The following is an 18840-nucleotide window of genomic DNA, read 5'->3' as shown; positions in this document are numbered from 1 at the left end:
TGGAGGATGGATGATAAGGAGCTGGTGTTACATGCTTAATACTATTTTTACACAAGAACTCCTCCATCTCTTGAGAAACAAAATTTGGAGCATTATCTGATACAATGATATCAGGTATGTAAAGTGTCAAAGAAACGAGCAGGTAAAAGTTACTGCTACTTTATTACAGATCCAGGCAGCTTATATTGCAAAACTGACGCCGCCCGCGAGAGACAATGGAATTGACTGTGACCTGAGGTCGAAACAATAAACAATAATATACAGTGAACGAGTACAAATTACAATACAAAACATACAGAGCTACAATATGGATACAGTCTTGATGCCTGTGAATGAAGAAACAACCTGTGATACACAATGTGTGACATTTGTATAAATACGCATAAAGTAAAAATGATTAAAATGCGTGACCTGGCACGTTTTAGGCGTGACTAATTGAGCTTGAAGAAAATGGGAAGTCACCAAAGAAAACAAGCTCAGCGGAGACTTAATTAATGGCGCGCCGAAACACTATCCTGGCGCCGATGTGGTGACTTTACAAATACTCCCAAGACGAGGGACGCGTCTGACTAATCCCTGTATCTGCTGGGACGCTGAAGGGTGCCGCGGCTCCTGAAGATAACAGAGGGCCTCCCGCCTGTGAGGCTGCTGGTTGGGCGGTCCCTTCCTGGGCGGCCGCGCCTGCGGGGGTGAGGGCGTGCTGGAGTGCGGTTTGGGCGGAAGGGGTGCTGCGTCGCTGCCGGGACTCTCCGACAGGAAGGCGGGCTTTAACCGGTCTATGGAAACCCAGTCGTCCTGCCTGGGAGTGCCAGCTGGAACGCCTTGCTGTTCCGTTCCAGCACGCGGAAGGTCCCCTGTAGGGCTTAGTTAGTGGTGGACGGACGGCGTCGACTCTGACGAAGACGTGGGGTGGCGGATGACAGCTGTGGCGGCATGAAGGTGGTTGCTTTGTCGATGTATGAGCGCCTGCAAGGGGCGAACTTGCCGCCACGTCGCGAGCCTCTGCAGTGATGGGGAGTGGCGTTCATCCGTCACGAGCTCTCCCGGCACCACGAGGGTTCCCCATAGGTTTGTTCAGCTGCGCGCATGGGGTGCCGTCGGCTCTGGGGGGTGGTCCTCAACCCGAGGAGGACCCACGGCAGCCGATGTTTCCAGTCCTCGGCGGTGCAGCGGGCCATGAGGGATGACTTTAGGGACCTGTGGAACCGTTCGAATAGGCCGTTGGCCGCTGGGTTGTACGCTGTGGTGGTGTGGTGCGTGGTTCCCAGCAGTTGAGCCAGGGCAGACCACAACTCGGAGAGGAAAGCGGGGCCCCTGTCGGTTGTGATGTGGTCGGGGCGCCGGCCTGCTAACCCAACTGGAGAGCAGGGCCTCGGCGCACGCGCTGGCGGTGGCTTCTTGCATGGGTGTGGCCGGGCCACCTCGTCGAATGGTCTACCACCGTCAGGAGGTATCTGGATCCGCCTGATGGGGAAGGGGCCCGACGACGTCGATGTGGATGTGGCCGGCGGCGCCCTGGCTGTGGGAACTCATCGCCTACCCCGACTGCGTGTGACGACCCACTTTACTGGTCTGGCACTGCAGGCACTGTTTTGCCCAGGCCGTGGCGTCCTTTTTGCACCCGTGCCAGACGAACTTTTTGAAAGCAGTTTGGCCGTGGTCCTGCCGGAGGGGTGGGAGAGGCCGTGAATTATGTCGAATACCTGGCGGCGGCGTGAGGCTGGAACCAAAGGGCGGGCTGGCCTGTGCTGATGTCACAGAGCAGGCTGGGGCTGGGGCGAGGATCACGTCCCGCCACTTGAGGGATGTGATGGCGGTGCGGTATGCTGGGGTTTCTGGGTCAGCGGCCTGTTCTCTGGCAAGGTCCTGGTAATCTACACCAAAACACTGCGTTCAACTCGACTCTGGAGAGGGCGTCTGCTACGGGATTTTTCTTGCCGGGAGGTACCTGACGGAACAGGTAAATTCGGCTATGGCTGAGAGGTGGCGCTGCTGTCTGAAGACCATGTCCCCCTGCTTCGTGAAGGCGTGAACCAGTGGCTGGTGGTCTGTGAAGATTGTGAAGGGCGCCCTCCAGGAGGAACTTGAAGTGCCGAACTGCGCTGTACATCGCGCAGAGTTCCCTGTCGAAGGTGCTGTAGCGGGTCTCTGCGGGACTGAACTTCTTGCTGGAGAAGGCGATGGGCTGGGGGGGCGCCGTTGATGATTTGCTCCAGAACAGCACCGCAGGCGACGTTACTGGCGTCTGTCGTCAGCTGGAGGGGAGCCTTTTGGGATCCTGGTGTGCCAAGGCGGTTGCCTTGGTGAGGGCGGCCTTCGTCAGGAAAAGGCCTGCTGCTGGCTGGGTCCCCAAGACAGGGACTTGGTTGACCTTTAGGACTTCCGTCAGGGGGCCGTGGTGTCGCGATCCCGGGATGAACCGCCTGTAGAAGTTTACCATCCCAAGGAACTCCTGGACGGCCTTGATGGAGGTGGGTGTCGGGAACTTGGCTACGGCTGCCACTTTCGATGTAAGAGGGCGGACGCCTGTCGGAGACACCTCGTGACCCAGGAATTCTGCTTTCTGGACGCCGAAGGTACACTTGTCAAAACGGACGACGAGGCCGTTCTCTTGGAGCGCTGGAGGACTGCTTTGATGTGTCTCTGGTGTTCGCTGTGAGACCTGGAAAATATGAGAATGTCGTCGGCGTAGCAGACGCAGAATTTTAGGTCCCCAGGATGCTGTCCATGAGCCGCTGGAAGGTGGCCCCGGCGTTCCTCAGCCCGAAGGTGGAGAAGGCGAACACATAGGACCCGAAGGGCGTGATGATGGCTGTCTTTGGTATGTCCTCTGGCGCAACAGGTACCTGGAAATAAGATTTAAGAAGGTCCAATTTAGTGAATATTTTGGCCCCGTGAAAGGAGGCCGTGAGGTCTTGCATGTTGGGCAGAGGGTAGTGGTCGGGCTCTGTTGCAATGTTGAGCCGCCTGTAGTCGCCGCAGGGTCTCCAGGAGCCGTCCGGTTTCTGCACCATGTGGAGGGGGAGGCCCATGGACTGGAGGCTTTCCTGCAGATGCCCATCTGTTCCATCTCCGCGGTGCTTTTTTCGCCTCCTGAAGGCGCTGAGGGGGAACCTGCGGACTTTTGCATGTGTCATGGGGCCCTTTAGTCACTATGTGGTGGTATATGCCGTGCTTGGCTGGGGCCCCGGGACTTGGTGAAGCTTTACATTAAATACCTCAGGGAACTCCGACAGTAGGTGTGCATAATGGTGGGGCGACGGGCGCTGATGGTGGGTCTGGGTCCCGCCGTTAAGGGAGAGACCGGCAGGAGTCGGTATCGAGGAGGCGCTTTTGCACCCCACGCCGACTAGCAGGCCGAAGTGCGCCAGAAAATCGGCCCCAGGAGTGGGGTTCCTACGTCCGCGACGATGAAGTCCCAGGAGTAACTCTGGCCAAGGATGGAGATCGACAGGAGCCTGGTGCCGTAGGAGAGGATGGGGTTCCGTTGGCGGCCGTCAGGAAAACGGCCGGGTCTGGTGTCTGGTTGCGGTCCTCTCTGGATGCTGGAAGACCGATTTAAAGGCTCCTGTGTCGACCAGCATCATCCTGCCGGAGACGGTGTCGCGGACGTAAAACCTACTGTTTTTGAGGCCCTGGGTTCTCTCGGCTGCCATGGCGGCCTGTCCTGCTGGCCGCCGCCACCCCGTTTTTTGAACGGGTGAACGAGCAGGGCGGCAGGCAGTTTCCATTAAGTCCTTTCCGAACCACTTGTGGTAGCGACAGAAGCCCGGGACCTCCATCTGCTGTGGTTCGTGGACGTCTGTTGGCGATGGCGTTGACGGGCTGCTCTTCGCCCTCTTCAGGCTGGACGGAGCTGACCGGCTGTGTGGCCGGTTTTAGCCGCTGAAGCCTTGACGGAGTCTGTGAGGTGTTGCGCCGTCTCTATGAGGTCCTCGACAGGCATGGTGTAGGGGTGAGCGATCTGGCAGCGTATCCGGGAGGAGTTGGCGAAGGTAGATTTCCCGTGTGAAGCTTATCTCCTGCCGCTTCTTTGTGCCACCCAAGTCTGGTAGTGACAGGAGATCTCACGACCATGCCCCAAGCGTCTCTTGAATTGAGGTCGTGGCGTGGATTTATGGCAAGGTCGATAATATTTGTTGCGGCGGCCCGCTCGGCGATGGGCAGGGAGCAAGCTTCGAGGAGGAACTTTTTGTGGTGCTGTATGTGAGGTGTGTGTTTCGGTACTCGCGAGATGAGTTTTCTGTACACGCCTCCGGAAGGGCGTTGAGCACTGTGTCGGCCTGTGATTTTTCACGGGTCAGGTCCGCGATTCTGAAGTGGCTCTCCACCCCCGCAGCCACATCGATGGGTTCCCCTAAAAACGGGCGGCAGCTTTACGGTGAGGGCGGCCCGCAGATTGTGTTGCCCGCCGCCGGTGTTTCGGGCGCTGGTGTGGAGTTGCGGGAGGGCCTCGATGGGGGCGGGCAATGTGTGATGGGAGGTAGGTAAACCTCCGTGTCGCTGGGTCCGCGTTTAACTGCATGAAGGAGGGGATATCCGCGTCCATGCTCGCTCCTTTGACCCCTTACTGGAGTGGGTACTTAGCATAACAGTACGCACTTTTCGTGGCGCCGTGTGGTTCCGCTTAGTGACGCTGGTGGGGTAAGCCGACGAGAGTCAGCACGCTCAAACGCTGGTTACAGCGCCGTTTTAGGCCGCTAAGAGCGTTTTGGAGAAATCCTGGAGCCAAGACTAAGTCGCCGTGTGAGTCCGCTAATGGCTCCGGGATACTCCGGGGTCACCACTGTAAAGTGTCAAAGAAACGAGCAGGTAAAAGTTACTGCTACTTTATTACAGATCCAGGCAGCTTATATTGCGGCCGACTGACGCCGCCCGCGAGACAATGGAATTGACTGTGACCTGAGGTCGAAACAATAAACAATAATATACAGTGAACGAGTACAAATTACAATACAAAACATACAGAGCTACAATATGGATACAGTCTTGATGCCTGTGAATGAAGAAACATGTGATACACAATGTGACATTTGTATAAATTTGCATAAAGTAAAAATGATTAAAATGCGTGACCTGGCACGTTTTAGGCGTGACTAATTGAGCTTGAAGAAAATGGGAAGTCACCAAAGAAAACAAGCTCCAGCGGAGACTTAATTAATGGCGCCGCCGAAACACTATCCTGGCGCCGATGTGGTGACTTTACAGGTATACCAAAATTACAGAATGTCTTCCTCAAATGACCAATGGTAACAGCTGATGTAGTGGAACTGGAAAAAATGAATATCCAAAAATTTACTATGAGAATCTACAATTATCAAAAAATATTTACCATCCATTGGTCCTGCATAATCTATGTGCAGTCGAGACCATGATTTACCAACATAGGCCAAGACAATGTAGGAGCTCGAGGATTTGTAAAATTCTTAAAACAAATGCTACAATTCTTTGTGACTTCTCCTATGTCCTGGTCTATCTTTGGCCACCATACCCAATTCCTTGCCTCAGCTTTCATAGCATTTATACCATTATGCCCACAATGCAAATGGTTCAAAACCTTACATCTTAACTCAACAGGAATCAAAACCCTATTTCTATACAATATTACACCATTATGGAGAGATAAATCATCTTTTACAGAGGCATATTCCAGAAGTGACATATTATGTTCCTTGACCATCCCAGCTTCAAACAATTTTTCAACTGAGACAATACAACATCCTTATTGGTGAAATGTTTAACTGCCTGAAAAGAGATGTCATCAAAATCAAGTAATTCAACCAATTTAACATACTCAGCTGGTGTACCAGAATGAAAATCATCATCAAGTGGCAATCTGCTTAAGGCATCAGCAATTACATTTTCCTTCCCAGGTTTGTGAACTAATTCATAATCATACTGAGATAACAACAAAGCCCATCTTTGTATTCTAGAATTAGCATTACATGGAATCTGTTTCTCTTCCAAAAAGTCCCAGTAATGGTTTATGATCAGTTCTAGCAACAAAATTCCTGCCAAGCAAAAAATATCTAAAACGTTTCACAGCAAAAATAAGAGCTAATCCTTCTTTATCTAACTGAGAGTAGTTCCTTTCTGCTTTAGACAGTTTTTTACTTGCAAAATAAACTGTTTTTTCTTGGTCACCAACCTTTTGCAATAAAACACACCCACACCTACAGGAGACGCATCCACTTCAATGATTAAAGGACTATTCCCATCAAAACTAGTCAGCACTTTGGACTCGGAAAAATCTCTTTAATGCCTTCAAACGCCTTCTGCTGTACTGAAGTCCATCTAAATTTTACATTTTTCTTCAACAAATCATACAAGGGAGCTAGCTTAGAAGAAAAATTCTTTACAACCTTGCAATAGTAAGTAATCATACCTAAAAAAGATTGAACTTCTTCAACAGAAGTAGGACATGGGCAATCTAAAATAGTTTTCAGTCCCTTTGAAGATGGCTTGACTCCTTCACCTGAGATGTGGTATCCTAAATATTCAATAGATTCAGCCTCCAAAACAGTCTTAGTCTTATTTATTTGTACATTATGTGCTTGCAAAAGTTCCAAAACCTTTCTTAATCGGTGATCATGCTCCTTTTTGGTAGCACCACTTACAATAATATCATCTAAATAAGCAGCTACACCCTCCACATTTGCCAACAGTTGAGAAATAAACCTTGGAAAATACCAGGAGATGAGGACAAGCCAAAAGGTAAACGCTTATATTTAAACAATCCTTTATGAGTATTAATTACTAAATACTTTTACTTTTCTTATCAACAGGTATTTGAAGATAAGCATTCTTTAAATCAATTTTGGAAAAAACTTTCCCTTTACCAACAACAGATAAAAATTCCTCTATCTTTGGTAACGGGTACCTGTCACAATGAATTTGTTTATTCAAAATTTTAAAATCTCCACAAATCCTCATTTCAACCTTATTTTCTTTCAATACAGGTACAATAGGAACTGCCCATTCACTATGTGATATGGGTTCCATCATTTCATCCGCTACTAGCTTATCTAAGGCATCTTCAATCATTTTCTTGTAATAAAAAGGAACTGTGCGTGCTTTCATAAACTTTGGGGTAGCATTACCTTTTAAATGAATCTTAGCCAAAACACCAGCAATAGGTTTACTTGAATCTACCAAGTAATTATCTAGCAGCTTTTCTGCACCCACATTAGCAACCTTTATTACTCTAGTACCTTCATCTATTCCAGCCAGATAAATACCTACTTGCTGCATTAAATCTTTACCACACAAATTTGTATTACAAGAATCAACAACATAAAATACCTGAGAAACCTTTGTGCTATTATAAAGTACAGGAGCTAACACTTTGCCCAAGACATCAATTTTCATATTATCATAACCTCTTAGCTTTTTATTGCATTGTTCCATATTTAGTTTTAACCTATGTACCCACTCTTTGGTTATAGTAGACACAGCAGCGCCACTGTCAATCTCAAATGGAACTAAATTCTGATTAATACTGAAATAAAATTCATCAGAATTAAGAGCAAAAATCTTTCCTTTAACCATTAACAATCTATCATCATTGTTGTCTTCATAATCATCAATAGTTTTTACAGCCTTCTTACCTTCCGCCCTACTATTGGAAGCCTTATACCTAGGTTTAACACTACTAGGCCTATGAAGAGACAAATCTTTGTTTGCCTCTCTACACACCCTTTTAGATGACCTTTCCTTTTCCAAATGTTACAAGTCAGATCTTTAAACCAACAGTCTATACTCTCATGAGAAAAACCACAATGCTTACAAGATGACTTTTCTTTTCTCACTGAACTAACCTGTGGCTGTGATTCGTTCCTCTCACCCACAAAAGCTTTTTCCATGTTCAAAATTCTTTCTAAAACTGCACTAGAGGTCATAGCTTGGAGATCAATATTCAAAGCAACTAAATTGGGAAAATATACTTCATTGCCCACTGCCATAAACAACTGATCTCTGACTCTTGAATCGAAATGATTACCAAAATTGCAATCTTTTGCTAAAGCCTTGAGGTCAGCATACATCCTATTCACTGTCTCATCCCTCCTTTTTTTTCTTTGTTGAAAAGCTATTAGGCTACGATGATGAGAAGGTTTCACAATGTAATGTGATTTCAATACAGCTACAAGGTCATCATAAGTCTATGTATGGGGTAAATCAGAAGCACACAAATTACCCAGTAGGCTACACTAAAAACATCAGTTCCAATCGACACTAGCAAAACATTTTTCTTTTTGTTATCTTCCTCAATTCCAAGATTACTAAAATTAGCTTCTAATAAACTAAGCCAAAGATCCAGGGTTATCTGAGAAGAATTAAAAGGATCAATCTTAATCTGAGTAGTCGTCGCCATCGTGAACAAAACTGCAAGATGAAGCAAAACTGTAGGTAGCAGCCTATATGCCAGATAAGGTAGGGTAGAAACACAATAAATCGAAGCATCAACTAGTACAGCTTGGGGAATTGAAAATCCTCACCCCCAGCATAGGCGACCTCTGCCTAACCTCCGCACCATCGCCGTCAATCAACTGGCCTTACGGAAGTGTCCTCAGAGCCGGGCCCGGTAGGCTATGCTGAACTCATCAAAACTCCTGGAAAATCCTGACATCCACATGAAGTTCTTGTAGACCCTATGCTCCTCTGCATGGATTCTCGTCGCCATTTGTTAGGACGAGCATAATTAAATACAGGGCCGGATACAAGGTTTATTGTGAATCCGTTACAACAACTTGCCGCCAAGGACCAGCACCCCGGCCGCATGACAACACAACCCCGGAACCGAGAACTCAAAAACAAAAGACGTTCACAGCGGGGAATAGAATCAGAATTAACAAAGGATTACCTTTTTTTTTTATCTAAAACTCTACAATCTGGTTTTCTGTTGGTTTTTAAATCCCAGTTAACAGCAGGTGGGCGATCAGTTAGGGTGTTCACGGTAGGGAGGGATGGGGTACTGAATGACACCTGCAAGGAAATGTTATCATAGCCCATTGCAAGATCATAGCGAATGTTGCAGGTCACAATAAAATCATGAAGTTGTGGGGACGTGATGCAGTGGTCCAGCCAGGAGGTTGTAACTGCGTCCATTCTATTTTGTACATAGGTATAGGAGGAGGGAGGGAGGAGCATTACATCGCTAATTCGGTGAGCGTGATTTTGACAGAAGCGAGTAAGTTCGTTATAAAATTGTTTTGTGGTGTGAGAATTAAGGTCCCCAATTATACAAATATGATCAGCAGTAGAATAGTGAATAATGCTGTGTAACTCACCTAGGATCATGCAGTACTGATTAAAATTGTTATTTTCCCAGGGCACATAAACATTAATTATTAAGATCTTAGAGTCCCCTACTGCCACTTTGTGCCACAGGAAAGAAAGACCCCCTTTCGGGCGACTGGCTACGATGTGATTTGTAACTTGCATCGATGAGGTTGAGAAAACACTGAAGTCTTCATGCACTGCACTGAATCGCTGATGGCAAGGTCATGAGGCCAGAGGAGCGTTTCTTGTAATGCAATGATGCCTTTTAAATTTTTGCAGAACGTGTTTAGGAGAGGAGCATTCCACTTGAGGCCAAAAATATTCCAAGAGATTATATCTAATGTATCCATGGCAACTCATGAAGATGCGAATGAATGAGTTGATCATTTGGGTAGATGGGTGGTTGGCCAGTGGGAGTGGGCATTCACTAGCCGTGGGAGTTTAACTGGCATTTGTGGTAGAGGGCAAGCCTGCGCCTGAACCCCTGGTTGGGGTGTCCGTAAGTTCCCCGGGAGGGTGGGGGAGTTGGTCCCGGATTAGGTTGTATCTTGAGACTTTTCTATTAGGACTGAAATTCTCGCCTTTAAGAACATCGAGGTGTTGAAATAGGCAGGTAATCCTGTAAGCCACTTTATGTTTAATTTTGCATGGGAGTTCGTGAGAGATAAGAGGGTCGGAGCCCGTGAGAAACTTGACTCTCTCTACTATGGCGTCTAGCTTCACTGATGAGTATAAATTGTGAATCACAACGTGACATCTCTTCTCAGGTTTCGGGCGAGGTGATTCACGAATATTGGGCTTTGGTCCAGCGGACAATCGAGATGTTCTTTTCTTTTTTCTACTTGTTTGTGTCTGCCAGCCCCCAATCCCCCTCATGATCATTCACATCCTCATCGACGACGCGGAGTTGTGGGGGGGGAGAGTTATGGTTGGAAGACTCACGAGGGCTGGTGTTTGTCACTGAAGATCTATCTTCCACCGGAGGCACTGGGGAGGGAGAGGAGGTTGGGGGGTCCATCCACCAATGGGTCTATAGGTGAAGTGGGCGCTTCATCCGTCTCATGGAAGGGTACGTCCATCTCGACTTCGCGTTGCACCCTCGCTTCTCTCGTGTTGTCATGAGGCGAGGAAATAAAAGATGCCTCACTCAAAGGAGTCCGGTGGCTTGCTGTGCAATTGTCTAATGATTCCTGCACTTCTTTGATTGCATCCCAGGTTCGTGAAAGATTGTTAATTGTTCCCACATTTTAAGACTGTCGAATGATTCCTGTAGTCCTTTGATTACGCCCAAGATCTGTGAAAACTTGTCTTTATAGAGGGATGAAGAAATTTGTTTTTATTTAGCATTTCCCAACGTTTTGTGTGTGAGAGAGAGAGAGAGAGAGAGAGAGAGAGAGAGAGAGAGAGCGAGCGAGTGTAATTGTCGTTGTGAGTGGTTCGGTTGTTGGAGTTCGTTTTACGGCGCTGTCTGTCTGTCTGTCGGTCTGTCGAGGGAGTTTTCAGTTTTGGGGAAGTTTTTGGCAGTTGAGGTCCAACACTGAAAGTGAACGGGGAGTTCGTCTGGCTTTTTTGTTTTTGGATACCGGTACCGATATTGATGGTGCATGTGTCTCTTTTTTTTTCGTTCGTTGTTGGTTGAGGTTTGTTTGAAATTTTGTTTTGTGGTTTCTGTGTGTTGTGATTGGCGACCGTGGACCTTTACCCATCTCCAGCAACCGAAGATCAGGGTGAGTGTTGTTTTGTTTGTGGGTTAGAATTCCGCCACATCTTGTGCTTCCTCAATTTTTTCTGAGGTTTTGTCAATTTTTCCTGTCAGGATTTTCTTCGACTTTTATTATTTTTGTTCTGATTAGTGCCCTGATGTTATGGGGCGATGACAAGGCCTTGAGGAGGCGCACTCTCTAAAACTATCTGGGTGGGATTCAATAAAATTTGGTCAACAAATTACAGTTTTATTACAAAAAATAAACATTTAAACCCATTAACAATACTGAACATGAATGAAAGAGCATCACGGGCGGCTAAGCCAAAAAAAAAAAAAAAGTGCATCAAGAACCAACACTGATTAATCGTTAATAGCAAATTTCCACTGCACACGCAGTTTCTTAATCAATTCAAAGGAACCTGAAAGCTCTCTGGGCTTTGTTACTTGGTAGCCCTTAGGGTCTTTGATATCACGTGCTTGAAGACACTAAGTCCACGACTGGACGAAAAAACACAACAAATCGAGAACTATTTACTCTAAACTACAATTAAATGACATTCTTACACGTGCAGCTTTCGTTTGCTGCACAAATCAAGTTCCTCATCGTAAGGATGACACATCTATACATGGATAAAGATAACTCACAGTTACTACGAATTCGACCTGGTATGGCGATGGCTGCCAGAGAATCGAGAGAGACACTAAAACATCACGGTACTTACAACGTTCAGGACTAGGGCAGGAATGAGGCGTCAGCCGCCCTACTTCAAAGGAAACTTACGCTTTCCCGCGTAAACTACAGAATCCTTGTAATTCAGGCGGGAATCATCGCTTATTTAGGCATTATGGAGATCAATGAATCAACTTTACTTGTGAATAGGAAGAATGACAGTTAAGTTATCATCTGGGATCAATGAATTGACTCGAAGTTCTGGCTGAAGGCCGTAATCTGCAAATTCTTGAATGGCTGGAGTCCTTGGCTCCAAATCTCTACATAGACAATTTAGCTCGTACTAGGAATAGCAAATCATATTCATTAATGAAAATTCATAGTGTCTTCATTACTATAAGACGCTCCTTCCCCCCAGGCATTTAAGAATTACTTAACTCTGTCGCGTATTGGACAACTTTCTGCACAATGAACTGCCCGCGAGATCCTCAGTCTTGCCCCAATTTAACGCAACACTTGTGAAGTTAAATGGCGGGACTTCGAATGATCAGTTTGAAATTCCCCGACATACTCCACACCCAAGTATGGGGCGTTGAAATGCTGGACAATTCAGGAAAGACTGAGCTCGGGGAGGAACCACTCCTACACTACTCAGTCAGGCTCACTGCGTGGCGCTCCACAGCGACTCTAACAGAGTACACAAAAACATGATATGGCAAAAAAATCACATCAATATCACACCCAGGGTAATCAATGTCACACATAAACAAACAAAATATCAATGGCAGATATATACATATAATGTACCCATTCACATAAGGTAGACATGAATCAGCATAGAAACTCATCAGGCAATGAGCCTGCAATAACATCAAAAGCATAAATGGAAAATCACAATCAAGGAAACATGAATATACACTCTCATAAGGCCATCTGCCTTTAACCTTCTTCATGCAACACGCATGTTATTCTAGGCGACATGTCTTCAATAATAACTCTAGAATGTATGCAACAAGCATAACCAGTTCGATAGGCCATTCGCCTTTAAGGAAACATAGATTACACTGAATCAGTATGTACTCTTTCATGGGACACATGCCCTCAAAACTCTTTCACTTCTCTTATAAGAAGTACTCATTACTCATATACATTTTGGTAATTTACCTTGAGGGTGGGGCTATCTCCGCACAAAGCTCGACTTGTTTTGCAAGAGGGGCTCCCACTACCTTACACTGACCCGACGCACTTCCATCCTCTGAGGATTCAACTCACCTACACTTACTTGGGTCCACCCTCCTGCCTACTAGAATAAGGGACCTTCCGTTTTCTTTCTTCTGTTTCTAGCTATAACTTAGATATAGTCGCTTTCCATTAGCGCTTCATTAACTCGCGCTGCTGTAGCAGCAGCCTTTCTCAAAGGGCGTGCGAACGTCTTTGTCCGCCCTAACTGAACGTCAACGTCACTATCACTCGATACCTCAGTATCATTCACTTCAGCACTCTCACTTACCGCATTAGTATCGCTCGAATCGTTACCAACATCGTCCAGTGTCTTCTACGTCACTCAAGACCTTTGTGGCTGGTTGTTCGGATGTTGCAGCCATTGCCATCCCTTGGTCGTCCCCAGACGTCACAACATTTCCTGGAACACCTACTGCTGGGCTGTGCGGCTCCTCGTCTCGGACCTCTTCGTTGCCGTCGTCGTCACGCGCCGTCTCCTCCGTCGCACCATCAACATCATCACGCCGTTCGTCTCAACGCCATCATCGTCATCTGAGGGGCAAGTTCCAGGGGTACCAAGTGGCTGACAGCACGCAGGGACTCAACATCTTCGAACAATACCTTGGCGAATGCACGACACCGTCGTCGTCCGGCATGCGTCTCCACGACGCTTCCAAGGCCACGTTGCCCGCTTTTTGATTTTCTTGCTTTATTAACACGATGTCTCGGGGTGTAGCTTGGTGGGTTCCCCAGACTGACAATCGTGTCGGGCTCTTAGGGCACTTAGGTACTCCTTCCTCCACCTCCCGGAAGGCCTTTAAAGTGTCTGTTAGCTTTAGATATCGATCCGTGGCCTCCGGGGAGGTGAAGGTAGCATTAAGGTCTTCATCTGGTAAAACAGGTGCCATTAAGTTAATTAAGTGACCTCATATTAAATGAGAGGGGTGAGGACCTCGTCCTCGCACTTGTCACCGCTATACATCAACGCCTATTATTAACTACCGCCTCCGCCTCTTTCACTAGGTTAATACGTGGGCCTCCGGCAGATACTTTCTCCCGAGGGCAATCTGAAGGGCACGTTTCGTAATTTATCGCTCTTACTGTCAGGATCTGCTAACGTGACTCCCTTCCCTACTAGGTGTTGTCTTACTCTTACATAACCTGCGTTATGAATCGGGACGTCTACGTTCTCGTGAACAACTAGTTTCATTCGAACAATTCTGTTACCCATCTCTACCGGCAACTCACAACGTCATACTGACCACTGATTTCTGCTGAACCAAAGGGAGCAATGTTCAACGCCACTTTGCCTACCACTGGCAGGCCTAACTGCTTTGCAGTTTTAGCGGAGATAAAAAGCCGTTGACTCCCAGTGTCCAAAAACAAGCATGAACCCGTTTACTCCCCTGCTTGTGATGGATCTCAGCCATGGCGTTAGCAAAATCGTACAGGAAGATCTACACTAGACGTTTGGGCTACTTTAGCGCTCTTACATGGTTTTGATTCTACTTTCTCTTGGGGTGGACGGGGTTTTCTGTCGTACTGCCTGGGCGTCGCATTTACTACAGGGCGGGAGGTTGTAGCTTGACTGTTACTTACTAAACTGGGATTATTTTGGGACGAAGTGGAGGGAACGGAATGTGCTTTTCTGAAGCTGTTATTATCACAAATGGAAGTATTATGATTATTTCCACAACTTTTACATGAATTGGGGTTAGGGCATATATCACTACGGTGACCTGACTGAAGGCAATTAAAACACAGGCCCTTCCTTAGTAGAATGCGGCGTCTGGCAGCCACGTCACTTACTCGGCGGCATCCGTGAGGCGGGTGCTGTTCATTACAAAAAGGACAAGAATTATTCTGCATGGGTTTCGTTTTGGGTCTAACGCTGACATCATTTTTCTTATCAGATTCTAATTTCTGCGCCTCGCTGTAACGTGTCATCTTCCAACATGCGAATTATGAAGTCTATAGCTTCAAAAAATTCTTCTAAACTATAGTCGCATTTTCTGAGGTGTTCGACTACCTTTCGATAGAGCTTACCTTCCTGACAACTTCTGATTGATAAGGCTCATGACCATGCCATGGCCTATATCATTAGTACTGAGCCTCTTTATTTGCTCAATGATCACTGTTAACTCAAATCTGAACTTCTTCAGCTCTCACGGGGTTCAACGAGGGTACGAATATGTTGGCAAGTTTTCGATGCAAGATCACGAGCGTTTGGTGTACATTACCATATTGCTTATCCAAGAGATCTAACACTACCTGGTAATTGTGGCGGTTACACTTAGGGATTTAACGATCCTAAGCAGATCCCTGCCCAGAGTCCCTAACAAGTAAGTAAATTTGGACACGTCGTCCAAATCTGCCCTTCGATCCACGTGGATCGTGAACAATTCTCTGTAAGAAGCATATCCCTGCACTTCCCCTTCAAAGGTGGGGAGAGGCAGCGGTTTCAATTTGGGGAGGGAAACATTCCCTGTCTGAGTGACTTTCAGTTTATCGATTTGATTCAACAAAAGGGTAGAAGCTCGCACAGCTTCTGCTAAGGCTTGCCTGATTCTGGCATCTAAGCTAGATTCTAACTTTACGACTTGACGTTTGTACAGCTCTCGAAGCTGACCTTCTTCTTGTCTCAACTGCATGACCAAATTTTGGTACACGCTCTCAGAATACGTTTCTACTAACGCACGCTGTGATTCGGCCAGTAAGTCCGCTGTGAGACTCAGCAATGCCTCGATGTGGACAATCATAGCCACTGCCATTTTGGATTATGTACTCTACTTCTGAGGGGGGGGTTATGTAAACTAGGAAACTAGGATTTTTCTTATGTTAGAAAGATGGGGTACAAAGACTAGTGGCACGTGTGGCCAATTGCACATCGGAACAAGCTGAGCCTAGTTGTTTTGTCTGTCTCTCTCTCTCCTGATCAATCTCATCAAACGATTGAGGAACGCGTTACGGATTTCTGAATCAAAATGGACTCCGTCCCTTTGTTTGCCTTCGCGGTAGGCACGAGAGTTCATAGGCAAGTGTCGGACTCCGTACTGACTTCTTTTGTAGCAGTATTTGGAGATTCTCGCATTAAAGTTCTTTACTTTCTTGACATATTCAACGGAATTGATAGCAAAACGATTATCAGGGAGATACTCTCTGATCTCTGCGTGGCAGATAGCAATGATTTCACAAATTTTCCTCAAGCGTTCGATAAGAGTACGTAAATTATCCCAAACGGTTTTGGGGTGATCGATTGCCAGGTCGTTTCCTCCTATATATAACACGACCAACTCATACTGTCTCTACCAGAATGATAGACTACTATCTAAAAATTGACTGACCAGACCTCCTGGCCTTCTATAGATCTCAATCTGGTTATCTGAACACTGTGGCAGATTCGGTGGGAGCTGACTGTGTCCTATCAGGGCTACCCTATAGACCATACTTTATTGAAATTTCCCTTCAAGCTCTAGAGAGCACTTGTCATCCGGTTCGAAGGACCAATTGTCGGGATTTTCTTCGACTTTTATTATTTTTGTTCTGATTGGTGCCCTGATGTTATGGGCCGATGACAAGGCCTTGAGGAGGCGCACTCTCTAAAACTATCTGGGTGGGATTCAATAAAATTTGGTCAACAAATTACAGTTTTATTACAAAAAATAAACATTTAAACCCATTAACAATACTGAACATGAATGAAAGAGCATCACGGGTGGCTAAGCCAATGTGCATCAAGAACCAACACTGATTAATCGTTAATAGCAAATTTCCACTACACACGCAGTTTCTTAATCCAATTCAAGGAACCTGACAGCTCTCTGGGCTTTGTTACTTGGTAGCCCTTAGGGTCTTTGATATCACGTGCTTGAAGACACTAAGTCCACGACTGGACGAAAAACACAACAAATCGAGAACTATTTACTCTAAACTACAATTAAATGACATTCTTACACTTGCAGCTTTCGTTTGCTGCGCAAATCAAGTTCCTCATCGTAAGGATGACACATCTATACATGGATAAAGATAACTCACAGTTACTACGGAATTCGACCTGGTATGGCGATGGCTGCCAGAGAATCGAGAGAGAGACACTAAAACATCACGGTACTTACAACGTTCAGGACTAGGGCAGGAATGAGGCGTCGCCGCCCTACTTCAAAGGAAACTTACGCTTTCCCGCGTAAACTACAGAATCCTTGTAATTCAGGCGGGAATCATCGCTTATTTAGGCATTATGGAGATCAATGAATCAACTTTACTTGTGAATAGGAAGAATGACAGTTAAGTTATCATCTGGGATCAATGAATTGACTCGAAAGTTCTGGCTGAAGGCCGTAATCTACAAATTCTGAATGACTAATGAGTCCTTGGCTCCAAATCTCTACATAGACAATTTAGCTCGTACTAGGGAATAGCAAATCATATTCATTAATGAAAATTCATAGTGTCTTCATTACTATAAGACGCGCTCCTTCCCCCAGGCATTTAAGAATTACTTCTTAACTCTGTCGCGTATTGGACAACTTTCTGCACAATGAACTGCCCGCGAGATCCCTCAGTCTTGCCCCAATTTAACGCAACACTTGTGAAGTTAAATGGCGGGGACTTCGAATGATTAGTTCGAAATTCCCGACATTTCCTGAGAGGGATTTTGCTGTTAGAAAGGCATTTTCCGCCGTATGGTACACTGCAGGTAGGCTTAGATCAGCAGGCCCCTTTGGAGGAAGATTGTAAGGGTCATCGGCGTAGATTTCCATCTAGCAGGTCCTTAGCCACTTAGTGATATATGATATTTTCTTAAAAGAGGATAAGCTTTTCGTGGTCGCTCCTGGAGAATCGTTTTTGGTATCAGGTCTTTGCATTTTGTATATGCAGCGTTAATTTCCTCTTTGGAGAAGGCTGCACTGACAGATTGCATAGCAGACTTGACGTCGGAACGGTTTGATTGGTATTGTATAAGTACAGACAACTGTTCACGAGCACGGAACTTGTGTGTGGGGCATAGGTATCATTAGGTGCCAGGGATTACTGGCACGACGGTTGGAGGTTGGTCAGATGACATTTTTGTGGTACAGGGAGGGTCAAGCACTAACACATACACAGCACTCTATTACCCATTTCCCAGGGCCAATAGGCTTCGAGAAGTTGAAACTTGAAAATTTCGAAGGCACTGATTGGGGCAGAATGTAGATTAATATATCTGCAATTACACAACACTAACCGTTTAGACAGTTAAAAGAAAAGCCGTGCCTTACAGAAGCCACAACAAAGAGTCAGTCTGAGGAGATAGATAATATAAATGTAAAAAAAAATAATGACACTATGAATAGCATTCAGGGCACCATTGTACTTCCTAAAAACAATAACAAACCTATCGAAAAGAGAATGCTGTTGGACTCTCTTAAAAAGAGATATCCCAAAATCCAAGACTGTGAGGTATATAATAGGCTACCAAGTAAGCAAAGAAATAAATATTAAGAATCGCAAAAATAAATTTGAAGGTCAAGATCTATCTCAAAAAAATAAAAATTTTAGGGCAAAATAGAGAAATAAGACCATATGTCCCAAAGCTGCTAGTGCCAAAATGGTTGTAAATATGGGCATGCAAAATAATATTGTTGAAATGAACCTGTATGTGCGTATTGTGGATCTGACAAACATAACCACACCATGGAAGTGCAGTGAACCTAAGTCTATAAATTTGAGGAAAGATCATCATGCAAAGTCCAAAGAATGTATGCATTATATATACAATAAAGAGTTGAAAATATTACAAGAAAGAACTGGGATATCTCTGAAAGAGGCTAAAATGGTAACGAATCAAGAAACAGGTGTAAATGATGTGGATAATGTTTTTTTCAAATTCATTTGAAATAATAAAGCAAATAAGGACACAAGAAGATACTACTAAGAAGTAGCAGAGGAAAGATGTGATGGACCAGAAATTCAAGATAAAAAGAGG

Source organism: Macrobrachium rosenbergii, chromosome 8, assembly GCF_040412425.1.
Source record: "Macrobrachium rosenbergii isolate ZJJX-2024 chromosome 8, ASM4041242v1, whole genome shotgun sequence".
Taxonomy (NCBI): domain Eukaryota; kingdom Metazoa; phylum Arthropoda; class Malacostraca; order Decapoda; family Palaemonidae; genus Macrobrachium; species Macrobrachium rosenbergii.
Note: the sequence above shows the minus strand (reverse complement) of the source record.